Source organism: Neopelma chrysocephalum, unplaced genomic scaffold (assembly GCF_003984885.1).
Source record: "Neopelma chrysocephalum unplaced genomic scaffold, ASM398488v2 Primary Assembly neopelma1_68, whole genome shotgun sequence".
NCBI lineage: Eukaryota > Metazoa > Chordata > Aves > Passeriformes > Pipridae > Neopelma > Neopelma chrysocephalum.
In genome coordinates, this window is record NW_020897727.1 from 9,640,885 (window position 1) to 9,666,816 (window position 25,932).

The 25,932-nt window shown below is 42.4% G+C and overlaps 1 long non-coding RNA gene across 6 annotated transcripts in view; it reads left to right on the top strand.

The window, feature by feature from the left end:
• Nucleotides 1-170: 170 nt before the first annotated feature.
• Nucleotides 171-25,932, top strand: part of LOC113968577 — a 78,126-nt gene continuing 52,364 nt past the window's right edge. For all 6 annotated transcript variants that reach the window (XR_003534568.1, XR_003534572.1, XR_003534571.1 and 3 more), the window contains exon 1: nt 171-361. This is a non-coding gene — a long non-coding RNA (uncharacterized LOC113968577). The remainder of the gene's footprint in view (nt 362-25,932) is intronic.

Consider the following 25,932-nt stretch of genomic DNA (forward strand, 5'->3'; position numbering starts at 1 on the left):
CTCCCCTCATCCCTCATCCCGCTCCCCTCATCCCTCATCCCGCTCCCCTCATCCCTCGTCCCGCGCCCCGTTGGCGCCGCCCAGCGGCCGCGCTGTCCGGGGGGCGGTGTCCTCCCCGGCGCGCGGGCGGGGCTGTGAGGCGGTGCCGCCATGTTGGCGGGTCCCGCGTGGTGCTGTTCCCGCACCTCGGTGTGTGGGCTGTGACACGGGCATGGTGCCGTGCCAGGAGCCCGGTGCCGTCCCCAGGTGATAGTGCTGTGCCAAGGAATGGCCTCGGCCCTCCTCAGAGCAGTGTGCTGGGTGCTGGCCAGGTGCCACCGCCCCTGAACGCCGCGCGGCCCTGCGCAGGTCTCTGCCTCAGGTAAAACACACATGAAACGACACCCACGCTCTTCACTGGTGGCCAGGAGTTCTCACAGACCCCCCCCGTACCCTGACATACTCGTATGGATGCTACTGATAGCTCGTTGATGCCAAATTCTCTTGCACAATCCTATTTTATTTACCACCCACTGCGGTTTTTATTTATTTAAATCAAGTGGATGTTGTGCTCAGAACAGTGCTGTTGAAATAAGCAAACGTGGTTGGACTTTGCTGTGTCCCGAGCAGGGCCCTGGTCACAAACTGACGTTCCCAATAATCCTGTGTTTGGTAGGATTAGAAGTCTATACCTCCCTCTTTTCCACCCCTTTGGATTGCTAGTTATAACAACTATTTTGGAAACAGCAATGTTGTGCCCTAATACAGACATTCCTGTTTTCCAAAGTTCAGCATGATATTGGAACTGCACCTGGCTCTGGAAGAAGCCAGGAATATAAGGTCATCCTCAAAGACAACTGGAATTGTTGCAGTTTGTTCTGTTAGTGATTCATTTTGGGTGGCATAGTGGTTGTCGCTTGCTTGGGATATTTTATAGTATTGTAATTATTTATTCAGTGGCACTTAGACCATGTGTGCAATTCATGGAACAATCCACCTCAGCTGTATATGTCAATTGACAATTCCAGCTTTAATTCTTAAACTTTCCTGTAGCTTTCAGAGCTAAATATTTGTGTGGATTATGTAGCTGTGTTTTGGTTTGGTTCATATTCTAACATTCTTGGTAATGAATATATGAAGTGCTTTGTGTCTAAGTGGCATTAGTTAGACAGCTGCGGTTACAAACAGCCCACATAATCATATTAAATCAATATTAAATGCGTGCTACTGAATAGTTGTCTTTGGGATGCTGATGGTCCCAATTTAATTTAAACTCCATCCCACTAGTGCTTCCAAAAAACCTCAGAGGAAAACAAATCAAAAATCAAATCCCCAAATGAGTAAGTCCAAATGGAATAACAGAATCTTCATAATTGGTCCGCAGTGGCTTCATTTAGGTGGATGAACAAGTGTGTGGCAGCAAACAGTCCAAAACCTGTTGACTGTTCCCTGTCACAGAGGGAACTGTGGAGAATTGGATTTGAGATGTTTTTAGTGATAAGAGGGTTTGTTTATTTTCACTAGGAAAATAGAAGAGGCTGGTTGGAGTTATGACATTTGGTATGAGGAAAAGATGTAAATACTAGAAGTTTCTTCAGGAAGCCGGTTTGCCCTTACCCTGATGCAGCTGTGCTGCTGTTGGTTCTGTTTGCAGGATGGCCAAGAGTAGATGGTGTGAGGGCTAAAATGGGGCACCAACGTGGAAACCTAAAACTTTCCTCTGGACGTGCTTGGTATTCAAAATGGAGCCACTTAAATGAGCTGGTCATAACAAGAGCTAAACATTCTCCCTTGAATTTTTTTGGGGCTGGGCTTGTGTTCAAGAGCTTCTGTCTCTGTGCTCAAGGGGAGGATGAAAAAGAAGCAGTGGAACTAAATCTCCTGGTTGGGAAGTTGCATTATTGCTGCAGGGAGTGGTGCATCAAGTGGAAACCAGTTCCAGTGTCCAGTACTCACTGGAGATGTTGCAATGTTGTCTCTGGTTGGTTGTTAGATCTTACCATGTGTTAGAAGATACTGCACAGAGAAGTTGTGTCCTACACGTTATACTGGGGAAGCAGGAAGGGAAGGCACCTGCAGGAGAAGTGAGAATTCTCCCTCTGAGCTGCAAGAACCTTGTCCATATGAAAATATCTCTGTTTTAATAGGTTGAATGTCTGGGGAAGAACTTGGGACATTAATCACTGTGACTTTGATTTGTAGCTTGTTGGGGCTGGCATTGTTTGTGGCCATAGTGTCAGGGCATTGTGGTCCTGCTGAGTTGAAGTTTCCTCGTGCCCTTACACCAAAAACGGGGCTTAAGAGATGTGGGTCACACCAGGCAAATGCAGGTCAGGTCCACCTGGGGCTGGCTGTGTCCTTTCCTTAGTTGTTGTGTCCCTTCCATTTGCTGCCAGGAGGGTTCCAGAGGTTGCCCAGCAATTCTTTTCTGGTTTATGTGAGTTATTAAGGAAGGGGAAGGAGAAAAAGTAAAGGCACCAGTGTAGGTTTGTTGAAATGTAGCATCCAAAGCTACATTTGAACTGGTGGGGTTTGTGTATTTATTTATTATTTATTTATGTGTAAATGTGTAAAAAGTTGTACAACGAAAGAAAGGAAATGGCCAATTTAGCCAACTTTTCCAATATGGAAGGGTTATGGTTCTTGTTCTTCTCTCCTCTCCCTGCTGTATCAAAACCCAGCAGTAATACAACACTGCAGCTTAGTGAGGGCGTTTACTTCTATTTGGGGATTTTGATCCAACATATGAAAAGTGAAAAAAGTATTACCAAAATCAGGAGAGAAAACAAAATACATTAATCTTTCTGTTGTCTTTTGAGACACTGCAAATAGGCATTTTAATTTAGGTGTGTTTGACTTGGCTTTGACAGCGAGAGAAGCTAAAATAGCTTAGCAGCAGCAAGAAGTTTGGAATTATCATCTGTTTTCTGTGCTAACCTGCATTTAGAATTGTTTAAGCTAAGTGCAGAATTATGTTCTGAGTCTTGCCATTCCCAAACAAATCAGATCACTAATATAGTGAAGGATGTGTATGGTGTACAAATACAGCAAATAAGGAATTTGCTATTTTTCAGCCCATGAGAAAGAATGACTGACTGGAAGATTTGCATGCAGACTACACAGATGCTAAGTAGTTTTCCATAAATAAATATAAACAATTTCTTATAATAAATACCTTTATTTCAGCTTTACCAGCAATGACAAGTAATGCAAGTTATTTTTGTTGTTGCCATAAAATCTTTTAATCATTATGACTTACTCTTCAAAGTCAAATCACCATATTATCATCTTCAGTTCAGCTTCCTACAAAAGTGATGATGAATAAATACTTGAGCACACCCCCTTGGGGTCTGTGGTATATTGCAAAGATCCAGGATTTAGCAGATACAGCCAAAAATAGCCCAGGGAAACCTCAAGTCTATCAAGACCCTTAGATTTTAGTGATGCACCCCCCTCCCAAATGCCATGGACTTAAGTTCAGATTCAGATCTGGTCTTATTTTACAACTTCCTCTTATCTTTGTAAGCAGAAGCAAAACCATGGTTTCAAGTCTCTTTTGTCCTGAGAATTAGAATGTGTGAGCTTGAAACTTGAATCCAGATTCAGTGGTTTAGGCTTGTGCTATTTTTTTTTCCCTTTTTTAAATAAAACAAAGTATGAACAACCAGCTCAGCAGCTGGCCAGCAAAGCTGCCATTTCACCGGAGCTAAATTCGGATTCTCTGTTTAAACATCAAATTGATCTTCAGGAAAGGGAAGAACAAAAGGTGCTGCCCTGAGACCGTTGGCAGGTGGCAAATTGGCATCACATTTTCTTCCAGACCTTTGCTGGACCCCTCAATCTTGCCTTGAAACCCAGTCCTGGAATGATGATGTGTTGTTACTCCTGAGCAGAGGGTGCTTCCAGCGTGGAGAGCAGTTGCACACACCCAGAGTGGGTGAAGGAATCAGAGGAGATACACCAGCCATTTTCTGTTATATCAACTGTGTAGACAGGGAATTTGTAATTGCACTTGGTTTTCTGCAGAAATTGTATTCTATTGCATTCTTTTCGTAGCAGCATTAGGGAGCTCTTTCAGTTAGACATCTTTTGAAATTGGTTTAAAAGAAATTGTATTCTTCTTAGCTTGCAAATAGGCACTGGAGCCAGGCTGGTGGTTTTGTTTTGCATGGTTGTGGGGAATTGTTTAATTCTCCTTTCTGAGTCCTCTTTCTCTAGGTCAGCAGCCAGCAGCAAGGAACATCAAGTAAAAATAAAACTCCTATTTTTAGTTCAGCTACATAATGTCCTATTTATAATACTGAAATTTCAGCTACTACCTGGCCCCCTTCAGTTCAATGAACCATCTCTCCTGTGTTAGCCCTCTTTGCTCTTTTTTCACACCTGCCCCATTTGGTTCTTTTGCAGTTATTTTTGTAGGTTTGGGGATGCTTTTCCAGGAGGGCTCTTAATTCTGCCCAGTGCTGACAGCAGGCAGTTCAAGCGATTTGACTGGAAGTGAGGGCGAGTAGCAGCTAACAGGGGATACTCAAAACTTGGCATAATTCATCCTCAAAATTTTAACACCATGGAACTCTGGGGGGGGGGGAAGAAGCTGCAATCAGAATGATATATCAGTTGATCCAGATAAATGTTTGCTTCTGCTTTTAATCCCTCATGACTACTGCAAATAAGACACACTAACTTCATTTTCCTTAGGATGATACATGACAGTAATTTTCTTCCCCCCCCCCCTTTTGTTTTGTATAAATTTTAACACAGGCCGGTGAGGGGGAGACAAAGAAGAGCACAAACACAAACATTTCATGGCTGGCCAATAAACTGCCTGCAGTGTGGAAGTGAAATAGTTAAAAATGTGTTGAAAACCTCAGAGCGGAGCTGCAGTCTGGGGTTTTGGCAAGTAAAAGATGGCCCTCAGCACACAGGACCTTAGGAAAAATGCATTTGTGCAAAGGCAGTTTTTACCCTGCCCACAGTCTTGGAGATAAGGCAGGAACTGGAACAGGAATAGTTCCAAGATACATTTGTCAGAGTGAGAAGGAAATGCTGACGTGCTCCTGGGCCAGGTCCTGCTGCCATCATAGAGGGGCTTCAAAACGGGGATTTCTGCCTGGCTAAGCCAAAACTGATGGAGAAAAATCCCCAGTTAGAAGCAGCTCCTGAAACCACATAGACCCAATTATCCACCAGGGACCAGGCACTGAAAATAACTTTTTGTAAAACATTTTATTTATTTCCTCCATATGATGTATCTCGCTTGAAAGAAATGAAATGACTTGTAAACCTCCTGCTTTTCAACGGGGTTGAGTCATGCTGGAGACTGATGAGGAGCTGGGTGGGGGCGGAGGAGGAGGGAAAGCAATTCTGGTAATATGGAGACCTTGTCATTGTGTGGCAAAGTTTTGAGTTTTAAGAGCCATGATTATGCTGGAGAGACATTTTTGCACGGTGTGTGTGATCCGTGGTGCTGAAAAGTGAATAAATTGAGCGAGTGGCTGGCCAGGCACCGTCATGTTGCTGGAGCAGAGGTATCAAAGTCTGATGGCTGGAAACAGCAGCTCTTTAGGAAAATGGGGAGCTGCTTTAAAAGAGCTAAAATAATCTAACCCCACAATTTAAAAAGAAACAAGCAACAACCCTGTACTCGTGGCATTCAGTGGCAGAGGTACAGAACACTTTGTGTAATTAGATTCCATGAACAAATAGCTCTGCATTCCATGAAATCTCAGTTATCTTCTGAAGGACAACAAAAAGCTGTTGTTTCTTTGTGTCCTGTTTCATCTCCTTGTTTGAATATAGATCCAAAGAGATTTCCTCCTTCTCAGGCAGCTCTTTTTTCCCCTTCTTTAATATGCAGAATAACTGATATAAGATGAAAATCAGTGAGGTATAAACAAAGGAAAGAATATCTGTTTTACTGCTCTATCTCAGAACCTTCATCTGCACTTGGGTGAAAGATTCCTTTTGGAGAGGAAGGTGGTGATTGGAAGGAGACCAGGTGGGATAAACGTGGAATTCTATTGTTATATTTACTATTGCAGTGTCTGTGAGCCCAAAGAAAGGTGGCAGGGTACAGATGTACAAAACTGGAATACTGGAGGGTTGTAGGTCCCTACCTGAGGAGAGACTACATGTGTGAGTGAGGTCATTAGAAGGGTAAAAATAGAAAATGGGAAAAAGTGATGGGGTGAGAGGAGCCCCTTGGAAAATGTCCACAGGGTGTGAAGGGAGGAGGAGGAAGAGGAGACTGAATGAGCTGTGAGAAGAAGGGCAGGGAGGCAGGATGTAAACTGTGCCAAACTGAAGTTTTAGTGAGAGATGGTTAATTTGGGATGTCAAAGATATCAAAGGGGGTTTGTAAGAGATAAAGAGAAGACAATGTTAGGCCTTGAGTTTATAAAGGTCAGCAGTGATACCTTGACAGCTGAGCAGGAGCTGGAAAGTGCATTTCTGTAGACCTGAGGTGGAGACTCCCAACACCTTCCTGAGTGAAGAAATTCCCGTTTTTAACCTTCTTTACCTTGAACAAGTTATGATCCTTTCACGTCTTGTAACAGACATCCTGCAGCTATTCATTAAATGACTAACATTATTGCACTTTATACAGTCATAAATAATGTGTGTTAGATGTGACCATTCCTGGCAGAGCTCCAAATTCTCTTTCTGCAAAGAAGCATTTGTTTGCCCTCTACTTAATAACAATCAAGGCAATGAAGATGCTGCTACAGTATTTTTTAAGATATTTGGAGTGTTCCCTGCAAGTTAATACATTCAGTGCTCATTGCATTCTCCAGTAATTTATTTTAAAGACAAACACCCACCTCTTTTCCTCCATTCACCTTTCACTTCGAGCAGTCCTTTCCAAAGCAATCAACTGGATCTGACCCAAACATAAATATGCTAAATTATGCCATTGTTCTTCTGTTTTCCTCAAGTATTTTTTCCACCCTCCTTTGTTTAATGCAAACCTATTTGATCCTTGGCTTTGTGGAACACAGCACATTTATTTAGTATGGCCTTGCGCTTATTTCTGTGTATTTAGTGTCAGTATCTCTTTTTGCCCTTTTTTTTTCATAAACTTTGTAAACAGTTCCAAACTGGTAAAGTTTTCAAAGCTGATGCTTTCCTTATTTCTAGAGCCTTGAAGTGCCAACTCAGTCTGGCTACATCTGCATTTGCAATTAAACATCTTCACTTAGAGACTGGTTTAAAACAGGAGAAAAGTAGTGTGGAAAGCCTGGGATTCACAAGACAGCATGGTAATTCCCTTCATTTATGTTAAAGAAGAACAGTTCATGGAGGTAGTGATGCCTTTAAATATTTTCTTTCAGTTAAATAAAAAGCTACCATTGCTCTAGAGCATAAAATGTGACAATAAAATGGGAATACACTGCTTGCTTTTGCACACACACATTCTGCCTGCTCTGCATGGAAGGGCATGACCAGTAATGAAGAAACATGTGAAAACAGTTCCCATCCCTGGATCTTTAGTTCATTAAGACCACTGGTGCACTGAATGGGATTGAAAATATTCTCCATAAGCAGGGAGTGTTTATGAATGTAGATGATGAATAATTTCTGACGGTGCAGTAGCTGTTCAGGCTTGTCTGTTCCTTGGCCACTGAACAGATTGGGTTTGTTCCTGGTGAACAAGGTCCCCAGTGCCTCTCTGTTGGGTTGTATCAGCAGCATTATCAAATCAAACTCCAGGGGAAATTCCAGCAGGAAGGCAGCTTTTTTCTGGTATATGTGAGAATTATGACTGGAACACTGCTGCAGTTTTTGATTTAAATGTCTTGATTTTTTTTATTAGTGTGCAAAAAATTACTGAGATACGGGAGACACATAAATTCCATTTGATGTTTGAATATGTATGAGAAAGTGAAGGCTATCTTAGGAGACATCTTCAGAGAAGAGGGTCTTATTCACAGGAAATTGGGAGCACAGTTCAAAGAATAGATTTGAGAAAGTCAACAGCATTGAAGCAGCCAGAAGAGCTTGTGTGGGGAGAGGATACTGCACTGATAATAAATAGAAATACAGTGCTACTGCACCCAGTAAGGACATGGAGAACAATGTGTAACTGCCTTCCACTGAGGTGGAAGTAATGGAGCAGAGATGAAGCAGAATTTAAGATACAAACAGTGGCTTCAGAATCCAGAGTTGATACCGTTAAATATCTTGGATACTGAGAGCCTTCAACATAGTGCCTCTTCCTTGAATAGTTCTGTAAAAATTCAAATACCAAATTAATTGCCAACAGTCAGATGTCCCAGAACACGTGACATTCCCAGATTTGGTTGAAGCCACTAGAGTAGAAAAACTTCCAGTTAGTTAAGTAGGAGTTTTTCTCTCGAGAGCAGTTCTGAATCTGCCATTTCTGCAGAGCATTTCTTTGACACTAATTCCTGCTTTGCATATGCGTAAGCAGGACTTGTCCGTTCTGGGGTTGGATGTCCCAGGCTCTAAAGGTTTCTCCCTTCGGTTGGAGAAATGGAGAAAAGCACTAAAATTACCAGGTATGTGTCTCCTTTAATTCAGCTGTGGAAAAACTCAGTTGTTCCATCAATCTGAGTGACAGCTTTGGACAAGAAATTATCATGTTTATTTTCCTCCCAGTCATCTTCCTCATTGTTAAAGGACAGGCGAGGAGATATTGTTTCTCTGATGGTGATGTTCATGGCAGCGTGGAAAATTAGCTTTAAGTAGGTGTATTTCTGAAATGTATGTTTTTCGGTCCCTGACAGGGATGGGAATGTATTGGCTGGTATGGGTTTAGTTGCTAGTTAGCATATTTTTGTGTTTTATTCTTGGGACCTGTGTCACAGATGCCTGTGGCTCATCAACAAGTGCTCTGTGCACGTTTTGCGTGGTACAATTTGGTACAGAAATTAGGCTTGTACACAAAATCCTATTTGTCATGCTTTTTTTTGGTTTGAAGTAAGAACAGAACCATCATTCTAAAAGTTGTTGCCCTGCTTGCAAATGGTTAAAATTAATTTATTCTACGCAGAAACAGAATGAAAGCAGATAAAGATCCTCTTCACTTACTCCTCCTGTCATGTTTTCCATTAACAGTGGCACGTTAGGAAAAGGAGGAACATCCTATTCCTTGTTCCTTTGCTGTTAACATGAGGCAGTTATTCTTGATTGGAATTTGGAAAAAGCAGTGACATTTCATTTAGGGAATTATTCCTGACTTGATACTTGGTGCCCCTAAACTATAATTCTCATGCATTCTCCTGAATTTTATCCTTTTCTAAACTCTTTTAGTTTTGGCCCTTTCTGCTTTTTCTATTTCTCCATTACTGTGTATAAACATAAATAAACCCAAATGAAGATAATAAATACCTTTTGATACTAATATGTGCAACAGGAAACTTCCTCTGACAGGAAACCTGCCTGACCCTGTAAGAATTACAAACCCCTTGGGATGTTGCCACTAAGACTTTCTAGAGGAACGTGGTCCAGTTTGGTTTTCAAATGTAATGAAGTCCAAGGTTCCCCTCACTGCTCTTCCTTCTGACACTTTGCTGGAATTCTGGAGAAGGAGGACTAGGAGCCCTTTTTAGACAATCTCCACATTCCCTAAACAGGAGAGTTTTTGCATTCCCCTCAAATGTGTGCACATCTTACAGGTTTATTGACCTCTAGGACAGGCAGAGCTTTTCCTGTGCAACGGAGCATAAGGTGTGTAACGACAACCCTTCTGACTTTCCACCCTTCCAACCCTTCCACCCTTCCAACCTTCCAACCCTTCCAACCCTTCCAACTTTCCAACCCTTCCAGCCTTCCAACCCTTCCAACTTCCCACCCTTCCAACCTTCCAACCTTTCTAACCTTCCAACCCTTCCACCCTTACAACTCTTCCAACCCTTCCGCCCTTCCAACCTTCCAAACCTTCGAACCTTTCTAACCTTCCAACCCTTCCAACCTTCCAACCTTCCAACCCTTCCAACCTTCCAACCCTTCCAACTTTCCACCCTTCCAACCCTTCCAATTCTTCCAACCCTCCCAACTTTTCCAACCCTTCCAACTTTCCACCCTTCCAGTTCTTTCAACCCTCCCAACTTTTCCAACCTTTCCAGCCCTTCCAACCCTTCCAACCTGTCCACCCTTCCAATCTTCCAACCTTCCAACCCTTCCAACCCCTCTGACGCTTCAGCCCTTCCGACCCTTCCAACCTTCCAACCCTTCCAATCTTCCAAACCTTCCAACCCTTCTAAACCCTCTTGCTTTTCTGGGTATGAAACTCTCATAAGTGTTGGGTCTTCCATGCCTTGGCTGTTTGTCTTAGAGCTGTTCCCTTTCTCAGTGGATCTAATCAATATCCAATATTGATTTATGCAGCCATTCAGACATCATTTCTCAGTGGATCTAATCAATATCCAATATTGATTATGCAGCCATTGAGACACCGTTTCTCAGTGGATCTAATCAATATCTAATATTGATTATGCAGCCATTGAGGCACATTGAAATGCTCAGTGTAACCTCCTGTCCCTGCTGAGGGAACAATGTGTGTGGCTGTGTTTTGCCTCTCCTCCGACGTGTTTGCTGCTTCCAGACACATGGAATACCAAGCTGGCTGAGCTGTTTTCCTTGGGTAGTTGTTCATCATACCTGATTTTTTCCCTACTTCTCCCCGAGCTGGCAGTGATTCCAGAGGCAACAAAGCAGCTCATTGGCAATCATCCAGGAAGAGTTGCTTTGTTTTCTTTATTAAACTGTGAGTTTATAACACAGAGACTGGAATGGGCTTAGTTCTAGGAAGTTAGAAGAGCCTGGAGGGTTTTCTGTGCTACCCCAGCAATCTCCTGGGTGCCACTGGTAACGTCCCCACCGTGGTGTAAATCGCTGGGTAACTCAGCACACCTTTTATTTAGCTGAATATAAATAAACAGCAGGATACTTGAAAGAAATAACACTCCAGAGAAAACACAATCCTAGTGCAATTAGAGCATTTCTATTTAGATAATTGCTCACAGAAATTATAAGCTTGGATCTAATCCTCAAAGGATACAGAAAATTGGCAGTTCCAGGATGTTGTGCTTCTTTCACTCCTTTTCCCCCCTTTAATGCATTAATATCTTTGTTTCTCAAACCCTAAATGCTGGATTTTTTTGGCCTTTTTTCCTACTATAGTGAGAGTGATACTGAAAACGACAAAATAGCAAAGGATGCCCTAGAGATAATCGAATTTTTGAGGGAATCTGTGTAGACAGTGATAACAAGCATGGCAATTTACTGCTACTGGAGAGAAAAACATGACCTCATGCAGTTACTGAGGGGTTTGCCCTAATTATGGGTGCAGACAAGGTGGTCACTGGGGTATTGGGGAGACAGGCAGTAATCCCCACAAACAAGTCCTTACCTCAGTGACACTGCTCTCTCCCACCCTGCCTTTTATAGGCATTGGCTTTGGGGGAATATTCCTTCCCTTTTCTAAGAACTGTAGCTTGGTGCTTAGGCCAGGAGGTAGAAACAGGATTCTGTTCCTGACTGTCCTCTTGACTTGGGCTGTGAGTTTGGGGAGGCTGATTGCATTTCCTTGTGTTTCATCTCAGATCTATAAAATGGGGATTGCCAGCCATGGGTAGAGTGCTTTGAGTGACTTCACATGCTTTCATTTGGTTTCTTTCTTCACTTCTCTGTTGATTTTTTTTTAAATCCTTAAATTTTCTATTAGAGTGAGACTCTTAAAAGCCAGAAAATTGAGAGTATGAAGACAATTCCCTGTTACACTACCCAGCAGAATGCTCTGAAAGAATAGAGTTTTGGCCAGAAAGAACCTGTTTTTAAATACTGGTGTATAAAACAAAATTACCCCTGTAATCCAGGTCACTGCTTTGTTCGGTTGTGTTTTCTTAAATGCCTTCTCAGTCCTCTGTTTGCAGAGCATTCTGTGAGACATATTTGCACTTGGAGTTTATAGAAACACTTGCTTCCTTGAACACCTGCCAAAAAGTAGATTTTGAAAGGATGGAACTAGAATAAACATCTTAGGTTATGTTGCAGTTTGTAAGATTAAAATCAGAAGTTTTTAGAAATAACATTTCAGCACATTAATTACTGAGAAATGATTGAATTCATTGATAAAGCAAAATGTTAAGTCAGTAAAGCTGTGTGTGAAATACCCTTATTGATATTGAAAACTAAGTTTGTATTTCTATGAGAAGATTCCAGATCAGAAAACTAAAATGTTGCTCCGTGTATGACTTCACTCATTGATTAGAGGAGCAAAATGTGCCTTGAAGTCATTTGTTCTGTGTGCAGTTTTTTTTCCTGTGGATTCCAGAGCTCAGATTTTTTTCACAAATATATGAAAAAACGGGTAGGGATCCATATGCAGTTTCTGTGCATGAGGCCTCTTCCCCAGCTCTTCAACATTTAGGGGAAAGGAAAAAGTGTGGGTGTGAAAGTACGGGGGCAGTTTGAGAAGGTGCTCTTTAAATGGTACGGGATTGTGTCATTCTCTCTCATAAATTACATCCTCAAACCACCATTTACTTCTTAATCCTGCTTTGAACAATGAATATTCATCTAATGTGTTCTTGGTTCTCCGTGTAGCTCCCACTGCTGAAGAACCTCTTTCCACAGCCACCAAAGGGTCTCCCTTCTCAGGACCCCTCTGGGACTCGGGCTCGTGGGGGTTGCTCTGCTGTGCTTGGACAAACCTGGAAGGTCTCGGTGCAGGAGGAAGGGATGAAGCTGCTTGAGTGTGATGCCAGGGATCTGTTCATAGAATCATAGAATCAGCTGGGTTGGAAGGGACCTCCGAGATCATCAAGTCCAACCCTTGATCCAACATCGCTGTGGTTCCCAGCCCATGGCACTGATGCCACATCTGGTCTTACCTGAAAAACCTCCAGGGATGGAGAATCCACCACTTCCCTGGGCAGCCCATTCCAATGGCTGATCACCCTCTCCATAAAGAAATTCTTTCTAATATCCAACCTAAACCTCCCCTGGCACAGTTTAAGACCATACCCTCTTGTCTTGCTGAGAGTTGCCTGGGAAAAGAGACCAACTCCCACCTGGCTCCCCCCTCCTGTCAGGGAGTTGTAGAGAGTGAGGAGGTCTCCCCTGAGCCTCCTCTTCTCCAGGCTGAACAGCCCCAGCTCCCTCAGCCTCTCCTCATAGGACTTGTGCTTGAGTCCCTTCACCAGCCTCGTTGCTCTCCTCTGGAACCTGCTCCAGGACCTCAATATCCTTCCTGAACTGTTCCTGTCCCTGTTGGGAACTAAACCCGACACAGGCTCAGGCTCTGCTCAGTGACTGCTTCGATTGATTTGGAATTGGTAGAACACAGCACCGCTCTGCTCCGTGTCCTCCCCTTCAGTGTCTGGGTGACACTCTCAGTTGGGTGCAGAGTAAAAGCTACAACAGTTGGGGATTCTTCTGAGCTGAGGAAATGCTTGTTGACAAATTTCCTGGATTTCAGTTTTGAATCATGCTGTTGGATCAGGGCACAGCAGACTCGGTGGCTGGTGAAGTCATCCACATTTTCCTTTGTTGCTTGTGGCCGGCTGAATGTTCACTTGTGTTCCTGCAGGACACAAGTTTATGAAGTTGATGTGTTGTTATCAAAGCCTTTTATTGTGGCCATTATACACCTCTTTTTTTCCCTCCTCTTTAGCAGTCAGCCATCTGCAAGAGCTGTTTGTTGTATCCAAATGATTGTGAGAGCATTCAGTGAGCTCGTAAACAATGGCAGAGCTGGTTTCATTAGCAAAGGTCGTGCAGAATCAATGTCTGGGGCTGATTCCTTCCTTCTTAAACTTGTATCAGTGTAATTCACATTTAAGTGGTTAACTTCTGATTTACTTGAGCTCAAGTGAAAATAGATAGAGGTCCACACACTGACACTATTCATGTTGATGGGAAACCATTTATATTGCTGCCAGATTGTTGGGTTTTTTTATTACAGTGGCAGTGAATAGAAGCCAGAATAAATTATAAAATTCACTATCTATAATATGTGAGAAACTGAGCCACCTTATACTAGCCCTAAACTAATTCACAACAGTCATTTATCTTCATTGTTTTCTGCAGAAATTGGCTGAACTTTTTAATAGACATAGCTTTATGTGGGCACTGATTAAAAAATATTGTTGCCTTTCTTAGTGTTAAAACACTCTGCACTGATTATATAGCATTTGTCCCAGAGAGGAAAACAGTAGAAGGGCTCCCATGTCAAATTTTTATTCCTGTAGCTTCTCAAAGAATATTAAAAAATCCCACCAAAATCTCATTAATCTGAACCTTGGCTGCTTGATTTCCACATTCCTGTGGGGAATATATCACAGACGAAGCAGGCATTCTCAGGGGGATTGTACCTCATTACTTGGGAGAGTTAATTGGTAGTGCAAACCCCACAGAAGCATCTACAAGGTACCCGAGCTGTCCACAGTAACCTCATTTTCTAGCCTTAAAAAGAAAAAAAAGGGAGAGCCCTGTGCACTTAAATATTATGAATTTAACTAGGGCGAGTCTACAGGACTGTTTTCCACGCAGCTTTTAGGTTGAATTTTGGGGGGAGGGTCACTGTGCACTGAGGAGCACGTGCAGGGAGAGTTGCATGGGGATGTTCAGGGAGGGACTTTACCACCAAAACCAGCTGCAAACTTCCCTGTGTCATCAGATTCCTGTGAATTCATGTGAAAGGCAGTGGGGCTGGAGAGCAGGGGCTCGTCTGTATGGAAAATATACAAAGGATGTGAGTCAGAGGGACTCGGACACAGCAGCATCTTCTGTCAGCTCACACAAAAGGCTGCCTGATCTTGGAACAATGTACCTGATTCTCCATTGGCGTTGGCTTTTCTGAAGTACAGTTTCCTTTTGCCTTGAATCTCCTTTTAATGCATGGGTTGGTTTTGTTACAGGAGCAAACAGAGGCCTTTTATTGCTGTACGTCTGTGGGGAAGGTCCCCTGGCCCGTTCAGCATTCCAGCTGAATGGATATTAAAAGTGGTGCTGACAATATCATGTCATCACCAGTTCTTTGGAGCGGGGCTTGTGCTCATCACAATGTCGAGTGTTTCTCTGCATTCTAGAAGGCATAAAATTACCAGTGCAGGAAGGGGGCTGGATACTGTGTGAAAATAAAAGCAAGATTGTATTAAAATAACACAACATTTGAAATGACAGCAGAGGCTTCTCAGCATTCACTGCTGTAGCTGTTGTTGCTTCTTTCCTTGCCTGGAAAGTCTGTATCATTCTTCAAGAGCTTTATGATTTTTCTTACTGCCAATGGTTAGCATGTATCCATATCTAAAACTGTCCTGAAGATACCTTTTCTTCTTGTAACTGTTCAATCAGGAGAGTAAATGCTGATTTAGGTGCTTCAGGCAGGTTTTGGGGCACAGGAGCTGCTTTTGTGGGGAGACAGTTTGAAGAAAGGGCAGAGAAGGGCACCGAGATGTGGCTCCAGCAGCTCGTGCTCAGGCTGAGGGTAAAGGCCTTTGTTAATTTGTTGTTCAGCAGTTTGTACCTGTGCAAAGTACAGGTAGAATGGCACTAAATCAAAGAAGTTGCTTCCACAGTTGCTTCCCTGTAATGGGATGAAGGGCCAAGAAAGTTGCTTCTTACCTCCACCTCTGCTCTGCATTGCCTGGCACACTGTCCCACATCCTGGTCACATCAGCAGCTCTGTAATTCCAGATCCACAGAACAACTGTTTCTGCTTTTACATCATTTCATCCACTTCAGAGGTTCTTGGGCCATAAACTGAAGCTCATTTTGCTGGGAGAGTCTGCTGCTCCCAGGAGCTTATCTCTGCCAGAGGTTTCTGCATTGCAGCAGCAGCTGTGTGAACATTCCTCAAGAAATTCCAGCTGGAGTGTTAAATCCAGCTTTGCTGGAGGGGACAATCCTGATGGATATTGATGAGGAGGTAGAGATGGGTGCAGACTTCAGCTGAATCTGGCAAGGATGTTCTGTCTGTGGTTTCCAGTAGTTTGTGGGAAGGTGGCCATTTTCATCCCTGCAACCTATTTCTGTCAGATTAGAGAACTCTACCACAGCTTTTTCTTTAGCTTGTCAGGTTTGGTTGAAGCATTTGGGGCAGTGCTTGCCGAGCGTGTCTGAGGAGATGGAGGCACTGACAGAGAGTTGAAGGGTGCAAATCCCTCCTAGAGATTTGTGTGTGTGATGCCAGCCCTGTGTAAGCAGATGTAGCCTGTATTGGTTCACACCTACAAAAAATGTAGCCCGTAATCCTGGAGAAGCAGGAAAAGCAGCTCGGAATGAGGAAACAGGCACTCTCACTGGCTTTTCTCCTTTTTACCATTTAGTCCAGGCTCTTTTTCTCTGCCTGTTCTTTGGGACAGTAGTGTAAAATTTGAGAGGTTTAGAGTTAAAATATCAGATCAGGGCCAGCCAGGCAGCAGGAGGACAGGGAGGGATTTCTGGCAGCGGGAGAAGGGACGGATCTGTTCTGTAGGACAGCAGGACACGCTGCTGGTAGGGCCAGGACTGGGAATGCTGCTGCTCACTGGAACCTCTGACTGGTGTCTGTTCTCAGCCAGTCTGAGTCAGATTGTCTTCCTTTGTTTTCCTCGTTTCCCTCCCTGCCCTGTGAGTTGATCCTGAGCGCTGCACTTGCTCTGGTGGAAACAGCAGCTTTGAAGAACTCAGGGTAGAGGAGGAAACACGCACAGGACACGTCACACACCAGGAAGCTGGGAGTGGGCAAAGCAAGGAAGAGTCAGCAGCAGAACGTCAGAGAGTGTAGGGAAGAGTGGCATCTTCAGGAAGGCTTATTAGGAGTCCTTTTTGAGTCCAATACATTTTAGGGCTGAACCCAGTGAAAGGTTTACTAATCTTACAGCAAAGAAGCGGAAAAGGAGGAGATTCTAGGCAGTGCTTTTTTTCATGACCAAGCAAGCAGTGTTTGGATGAAGTAGACTTGTATTGTTTTGAAAATAAAGCAGTGCTCAAAGCCATATTTGGTTTAGTACTTCTCATTAGAGCAGTGAAAGACCCCCCCCCAGCTTCTGCTGTGAAGAGCCCACAATAAGCAGCTGAGGCAAAGGGATAAGGAAGCACGTGAAAAGATGAGTGTTTATTGTCATTTTTCAAACACATGGAACAATAGCAATAATTTGCCAGGCTGTCTGCAGCAGGGATTTTTTGGGGAGTGAGTGTTGTTTAAAGTGGCTCCTTCCATCAGGACCAAAGAATATGTTGTGAAGTGCCTCAACTGCCAGGGATACAGGTTGTACCTACACCTTGCTGATTGTGAGTGAGCTCAAGCAGACTGACCCTCAGGGATCTGTTCTCCTCTTGTCCTCTGGATGTTATTGATCCTGCTGCAATGCTACTTGTACATATGCTTTCCAGGTTTTCCATCGTTTGACTGGCTGAAAAATGCATTTCTGGCTTAATGCTAATGTTTGGCACTTAAAACGTTTTATTTGTTAGCCAGCTTTCAAAGAGGAAGAGTGAAATAATGTTTCTGGAATGGTATACTGGGAGTTAAGACATAGAGTTAAGCAATTCTGGTTGTGAGTCCCTGCAAGATTTACCCAGAATGCATTAAAACATGTTAATTATATTAAAAAAGACCATCACCACTTCATAAAACAGTTATTTATGCAGTGGCAGGAGAGAGTGAAGAGCTCAGAAAGTTTTGGTCTGAGCTTGTTGCCATTGTGTTGCAGAAATGCACTTGCCATAGCTAAGGTGTAATTAGCTTTTAGGTTAATATTATAAGGCTTTTGAATTACCTTTCCTAAAATACACAGCACTTCTACCTTTGGTTTGGTTTTCTTTCCACAAATTAGACACTGCACATTAAGGAATGCACTTACATCCAGAACACACATGCACTGTTTTTTCTGTCTGTCTTTTCCTTTTAACCAAGCAAACACTGGAACACAGACATAAAATTAAATGCAGGACAAATGTTGTAGTTATTATATGCATAAGCAATAAGTATAATTTTGAATATGACAGTATTATCTGTTGTACTCCAAAGCAGGGAAACTACATCTTTTCTACAGTGACAGAAGCAATAGTAAAAGTTAAAACATCATTTCTCAGGTTCTATAAACCAAACTGACTGATGTGCTGTCTGCTGAAATACACATTGCTTCAAAATTGATGCTGCTGTTATTTTTTATATGTCTAAACTCCTGGTGATTTGTCTTCCTGAAAGACAGGAAAAAGAGGTGGGGGGAAGAGATTCCTAGCATCTGCCCATAATGAAGGATTCTTTTTATTCTATATTTCAAATCTTTCTTGATCAAACTGATGCCATTCTCTGAGCTGCTTCTCCAGGAGGAAAAATAGTTTTTAGCCTGGAAGACAAGAATTAAACAGCTTGCCCTAGAGGGCCCTAAAACTAATACCAAGGGTGAACAGTCTTCTAATTATTCATTCTGGTGTTTCAGATTTGAAAAATGGAAAGTAAACCAATTTGAATAGTCTTTCTAAATGGTTGCATAGTAAAAGATTTTCTTGTCATGGGAAGAACAGGAGATCTTGATCTTAAAAGAAAGGAAGCCCTGAGATAGTTTAGAGCTGTCTTACAGTACACTTAACTTACTCTTTTCTGGCCCATTCTGTGTTTTATCTGTTGAAGAGGAAATATAATATTTCTCATCAGGTGGGATAAATTACCCTTCCTTCTCCCATTTGTGTACTGAAGATAAAGCTGTGGCTTCCTGGTTACTGTAACTCTGGAGACACCAGGATTGCAGCTGGAGAAGGCCTTCCTGCTTTCTCCCTTCCCCCCTTTTCTCCCCTGTTCAATAAAAAAATCATTATTTGTCTGCTTAGCATCCTGTGATGCCTGAAGGGGTCAGTTAAGTGCTGTTTCTTGCATGAGGGAGAGGAGGAGTGGAGTGGAGGGGGAAGGGCAGGGGATGCTCTCGTTGCCCTGAATTCCTCCGACAGCATCCAGGGGCAGGGCTGTGCTGATCCTGATCCAGGGCTGTGCTGGTCCAGGGCTGTGCTGATCCAGGGCTGTGCTGATCCAGGGCTGTGCTGATCCAGGGCTGTGCTGATCCAGGGCTGTGCTGCTCCGGTTGGTTTGGTCTGAAGGGGTTTTGGTGCCAGTTCAAGTGAAGAGGTGGGAGCTGTTGTGAGGGGCAGCAACCTCTGCACTGGTGGGGATGAACATCTGGGGACAAACCTTTTCCAACCACACGGCTGTTCCCAAGGTGGGTGTTTGTCCACAGCCTCTCTTCCTCTGCAGTGCTGGACTAAGGATCCAGTGGATGAGGTGGCTGCCTGCAAAGCCTTTGAGTGTCCATTGGGTGTAGAAAGCTCTACATGTTCATTTCTTATTATCTCTTATTATTTCTTATCCTTTCCTGTTTGGCAGCTACAATATTTTAGTTTATTGGAATACAGAGCACGGGGAAGTTTTGCTGTGATACCTCTCAGAAAAATGCACTCGAACGTCCTGCGAGTTAAAGGATTGGCAGAGATCTTTGATTTGCAAGAAGATTTGGAGAATATGCTGCTCTTTATTTTCTTCTTTTCCCATTAGTTAAATGACTTGTTTCTTCAGGAATTAATAGCCCCATCTACCTTCTGTTTCCGTCTCTTGCTCAAGGATCTGTAATAAGATAAAGCAGAGAGGAGCTGGTGGCAGAAGTTGTTTTATGGTATTGCCACTCTGGTCACCTTGAGTCTTAAGAAGACATTGATTAAGAACCCATGACATTGTTTCAACAGAAAAGATGAAATTATAACAAAGGATGAGCTCTTATTTCTCTTCTCCAGCCCTGCCACCAGAGTTTTGGAGGAAACCTGGCTATGAGTGAGTGCTGGGTCTCTCCACAGTGCTGAACCATCCCACCAGGAGCTCAGGGAAGCTCTGGAGCAGCTTGTCTGTTATAAATGTTATTATGATGAAAATAATAAGATCATTAATTAATCTGAGTTCAGTACACCCAACATAAAATATACTTAAGGCAGGTAAAAAAACTGACAGAAAGATTTTCTTAGATCTTTATCTTCACCATTCTCTTTGTTGTCATTTTTCTCTTCTTGATTTTCTTTTTCAGAAAATACTGTTAAATGTCAACAGCACAGAGCTTGGAAATTAAAACTTGGATAAATTATTATCTAGCACAGCATACACTGATGTATTAAAAATGATGGAAGCAAAAATCTTTTATTAAAGCAGAGTCTTTGTGCAGATCATAGCAGCTGAAGTTGGTTATTTAGCCTTTCAGAGAGCTGGTTTATATTTTATGATGGGAGATTAGAAGCATTATTGAAATGGGATAAAAATCAGCTGCACATTCTCAAATTAGTGACACTATTTCTTTTGGCTGCTTTGTTTGTCAGAGGGCTCAATACCTTCTAGTGTAGTGCACACTAGAGGACCTTCCAAATTAAAGCATCCTAGATTTGATATTTGTTACATGACCAAGGGAAAAAATATTTTAGTAGAATTATATAATGAGCAGGATTCTCCATGGATGTAAATTCTCACAGCTCCACAGATTTTAGTAGATCGTGGTGTATAATGTGCAACTTGGGAATCTTGTTTCGAACAATTTTCCTTACAATATTTGATGCCATGAGTATTTATTTTTATTTTTCTTGCAAAAATGACTGGCAAATATCTACATAAAAAAAAAAAGCCAGAAAATGTTATTTGAGCAGTTTGAGCGGAGGAAAAGCCAATCCAAGCACTGCCTTTGAGCTTCATTCGGGCTGGGAGAATGACACAGGTCTGAGCTGGCAGCAGGGGTTGGATTTAAACCTGAGAAACCTGGTTTGGGAAATTGTTGTGTTCTCAGCTTCCTGCTGGGTTCACTCACACCTATAAGAGGATATTGAGTGTTGATGTGCTTGATTGATAACAGGAGAGAGTAGTGTTGTTTTTGGCAGATGATACAGACTGGTAGAAATCTGGTATTGTTTCCTACAAGTCAGTAAGAAACAAGAAATTGGGTTAGTGATTTTTTTTTAAATATTATATTCTTTGGCTTTCCTTGTATAAAAATGTCATGACAAAGTACTGTGGTTACCCCCAAACCAGCCCAAGTCTTCTGTAAAGTCATTCTTATCTACCCCAGATCTCACATTCTGAAGTAAGACATAAAGAATTAAGGGAAATATGTAAACTGAGCTGCCTTTGTGATCTTATAAATGCTGCAAACAGCTCAGAGTCCCCTCAGTAGATCTCTTTGAATGTTGGTGCCTCCTGGTAGGTCTGATGAAGGGCAACTGGCTGTAACAAGAGGCTTTAGGTTCATCCTAAATTCTGCTGAAAAGGCCATGAGCTCGGAATCCAGGAAGCTTTAGGGCACATCAGAAAGGGGAAGTAAAAATCTCGTGTTACCTGAGGACTGTGGAGGCTGAAAAAAATCAGTTGAATTTCATCTGTGGTTGCAGCTTTGCTGCAGCAATCCCTGCACATGGATGCATCCATCCACAGCTGTTTTTTAATATAATAAGCAGTGCACATCCTTTTTCTGTTCCACATTGTGCTTCTTCCTCCTCCTTTCAGCAGCACCGAAAACTGTTCTTGCAGATGCTGATAACACCCGTGTACAAAGGCTGAGTAAGGAAGCCACAGCTTCCAGTAATAAACACATGGTTCTCCAGGAGTGTGTGTGTGTTTTCTGAAGTGCTTATAGTCAGAGTTCAGAAGGAGCAAGTTATTTTTGGAGGTTTTAGTGTTGCTTCATGGATAATTTCTTCCCTGCAACAGCCAGCATTCATCTGCACTTCTTGCTCCTTGTGGAGCAGAGTGAGAGTTACAGGGAAATAAACTCTGATGAGAAAAGTGGTGTCATTGAGGAAGATCTGCTGTGTGAAACACTCTGCAGCCCAACTTGCCGTGCTCAGAAAATAAATGAATTTTAGGATGTGCATGTCTCCCATCAAAAACCTGAAACTTTGATTGCTGGTTTGCAGTTTATTGTAGGTTTAAGTGTCAGCTGAGCCTAATGGTGAGAGGTGTCCCTTCTGGAAGTGTTTTATGCAAATTGCTGAAAGCACGTTGTGAGATTTGCTGGCAAGGGAGTCATTTCAAGAGTGAAATTTGTGCCTGAACTTCCTGCCATTAACATGCCCAGCAACTTGGTATTTTGTTCTTTTCTGATTTTTCAGGTGACCTACACACAACATTCCCACTCAGCCACATAGACAAGAAGATTAATTCCTTCAGAGGCTTTCTTGTGTGTTTGTTCTGTAATTATCATTTTATTTCAGGACAGTCTGTGAGATGTGAGGACTATCCCCATTTTACAGGTAATAAACTGTACCAAAGGAAATGAATGAGAGTTTACACCAGTGCTGGTGGCCTAAATGGGGATACCTGGGACCCAAATTGTGTTTTGGGACCCAAATTGTGCTGTGTGGCACATAACTGCATGATCAGGGAACAGCTTCCAGTGCAGCTCCTCAGTATTCAGAGACATTGTACCCAAGGATCCCCACTCAGAAGGAGGAGCAAATTTGCTTCAAAAGAAGTTGTTTCAAGTGTGCTCCTGACCTTCAGCAATAACATGGGAACCTTTTCCTCTAAGCAAACCAAGCCCTGCCTGTATCTGTCCTGAGCAACAGGGAGTGTGGAAAAGAATATTGTGGAATTACATAATCTAGGGCCAGATGATACATAATGTATGGGATGTGTCTCCAAATACTACTTGTGCTGGCACCTTGCATAGCACCTCCCAAGTTCTCTTCTTTGCCTTCCCACTGAAAAGCCTTATCCTGTGAAATGTGTTTTAGTCCTTTTCCCTATTTGTGTGCTGTTCTCCTCCTTGCAGACAGACTGGCAGGGATGTGGAAAGTCTGGCAAAGGCATCAGCAGCTGAAAAGAAAGGAGAGCTGCCCTGCCAGGCTGTTCCTTGGGGCTGCCAGGACAGGAGAGTTCCCGGAGCTCAGCTGCTGCCATGGAATTCCCGAGCATGGGATAGTGCAGGAGGCTTTGTTGGGCTTCATCTGTAGTGATTGGTTGACTTCAAGTATAAAGCAAATAACCAGGCAGAGCATTATTCCTAAATGTGATCCCAGTGACTTGGTGTAACCCCTTAGTACTTTTTGGGATGAACTCTCTTTCCCAGACTGGCTTTCTGTGGGAGATCATACCTTGTACCTGGAAAAGATCATGGAACTGCTGCAACCAAGGTACTCTTAGCTCAGGCTGGGGAAGGCAAGTTGGATTTTTGTTTCAAGGTGTGAAAAATCCAGTTTTCCCTGCCCAGTCTGTGGGGTTGTGTGTTGCTGTGTGTAGTCTCATACATAAAATCTGCTGCCATGTCCACCCTGCATTTGTGCATAAAATAGGACAGTTTGGTTTAACCTTTGGCTGTATTTATATCCCTTTACTTTCTTCAGTGCATAAAAATAATGAGGCATCCTGACATTTTAGTATTTAACAAGGTCTCTACCCATTCAAGGGTTTTACTGGAGGTTGTGATTGTAGAAAAAAAAAACAACAGTGTCTCTGTGGCCATTGTATTGCACTGATTGAAGAGCTGTATTGAAGTCTTATTCAGTGACACAGAGGAGGGAATTTTTTTTAATACAAATATTCTTTGGCTATTATTGCTGACAGAGGTAACAATAGAAAATACTGATATTTTAGTGGAAGTCAATATTTGAAATGTATTGAGTACATGGTGGCACTAGTGACTTTCTGCAGTTGTCCACGGAGCATCTCAAAGGCATATTTAAAGTGCATTAAGCAATTACTGTTCAGTGTTTATTTTAAAACACTTATGAAAGGTAGAACCCAAGAGGAGAGAAACTTGTCCCTGATCTGTGGTTTCATTTGCAGGATGTTCAAGGGAGAGCCTGTAGTTTATGTTTCCCTTTTCTGGAACAAACTGCCTTTACTTGTGCACTTGCTAAATATACAAGTACAGCTGAGCAGCTCTAGTCCTCATATTTTAATTTGTGGGCATTTTTACTTGTGTGTGTAAGTTGGGAGCTGAAAACTAGAACTCAAGAGATTCATGTGCCCGGTTTTGAGGACATAAAATCTCCAGTTTGGATGGTATGAACACCTAAACCTTTTAAAGGTGAACAGAGAGTAGAGGGATGATGTGAAGCTGTTGAAGTATGTTAGTGGAAGGGTAGAAATGTTGAGTGGCTTTACTTTCTTTGCCCTGAGTGAATTCTGTACGTTGTAATAAAAGCCCAAGTGGATGTTGGGATAAATGAGGAATTCAATGAACTGTCAGAGCTCTCTCCCACTCCCAGGACACTGCAGGGCAGGACATGGGGGTTCACAGCTGATCTTGCACACTCACAGTTAAAAGTGTTGACTTTTTGCTTCAAAGGCTTCCCAATGAACTCTCCCCCTGGGCTTCCAGGAGACCTCATAAAAACTTACTGTTCATGACTGTGCAGGCACAAAAGGGAAAAGGCTCAGTAAATAAAACACCACTTCAGTCTTGCAAGGGATTCTTGAGACGGTGTTTGGTTTCTGCAGTTGATATTTCCAGGTGTTTTCTTCTCGAGTGGAACTTCCCTCCCAGGTTATACCAAAAAAACTCTTCAGTTCAAAAGTTAAAATAGCAGCAAGGAAGCAAAGCTTTGAGATCTAGAATGATCTGGGTGGAGTAAATAACCAACCTTCCCTGGGTGTGATGTGTTTTAAAGTGTGGTAATGAATGCTATAGTTAAATTTAGACTTGCACGGTCAGCCTGTTTTATAAACTAATTTATTTTCAGCAGATTTTTTTTCTCATCTTAGAAGAAGACTCTGTATAATTTTAGATTTTGAGAAAGACTACAAAATCTTTCTTTTCCTCTCTTCTGTCCATGTTCTTTATCCACATTCAGACCATCTAATAATTTCTGAGTGCATTTAATATTCATCAGGGTTCCAAGCCAAACCACATTACTGATCTTTTTGGACATTTTGTTCCCCAAAACCTCCCCCCCTTTCACTCTTGTGCCCTTCCTCTCCTTGTCCCTGCTTTCATTGCTCTTTCCCCAGGGAGGCCTCTTTCTGTCCTGGATACATTTCTTCTAAACTGGGAACTGTTTTTACCCTTCTGGAAAAGAAGAACTGTAGAGAGCTTAGAAATTCCTGAGCTATGTAAAAATGCCAGCCAAGGACCAAAGTGCCTCCAGTGATGGAACTGATGGCTCCTGACAAGGACAGGGAAATGGGCACTTGGTTCACCACTAATAAAATAAAATGTTTTAGGAAATCTCTGCTGCCCTGAATGTTTTTTCCCCTCCTCTTACTCTTAGAGGCACATCCAATGTTGTTGAGAAATGCTAAAGAGCAAAAAGAAACTTATTCTGTGTGATTCAACCTGAAAAATTGTATCATATTTAAAATTCATGGTCTCTGAAAGTACAAATTGCATTTATTTAGTGTTCATGGAGCCACCATTAGTAAGAAGGAAATGTGGAGGTTTTGTATATCTCAGATGGGCACATAGTTCACATGTTTAGGGTAACATTTTCAATATGTGTGTGTATATACACTGAAAAAACCAAAAAATAAACTTATCCATTAGCAGTAACAATATTTCATGAAGAGAAGTTTGATTAATTTAATACTAATATTTTCTAATTTCCTGCTCTTCTGAGAATCACTTTTAAACAGGATATTGATTCTGTTTACCAAAAAGAGCCAGTTTATTAATATAAAATTGGAGTTGTGCCCAGATGGAAATTTGTGCTCCCTTGCAGCTCCGTGCCTTGTATTGGAGCTCAATGCTGAGGTTCACCCACATCCACAGAGAGGATCTGACTTTAGAGTAAAGGACTTTGGGGACTTCATTTTCCTTTTAATATTTTGTTCTTTATATCCTTGGTAGATTCCCTGTAGAGGATCTGCCTGGTCTCTGCTCAGGGTCAGATGTCTGCGATTTCAGCAGGAGGTCCAAGGCTCTAATCCTGACCTGTGGAAATGAGCCTGGATTGCATCTGTTCTCAGTCCATAGAGTGAAGCCCTTTCCAAGGAGAGATTTGTAGACACCACTCATGCAGTATGTATAATTTATTTACAAATAG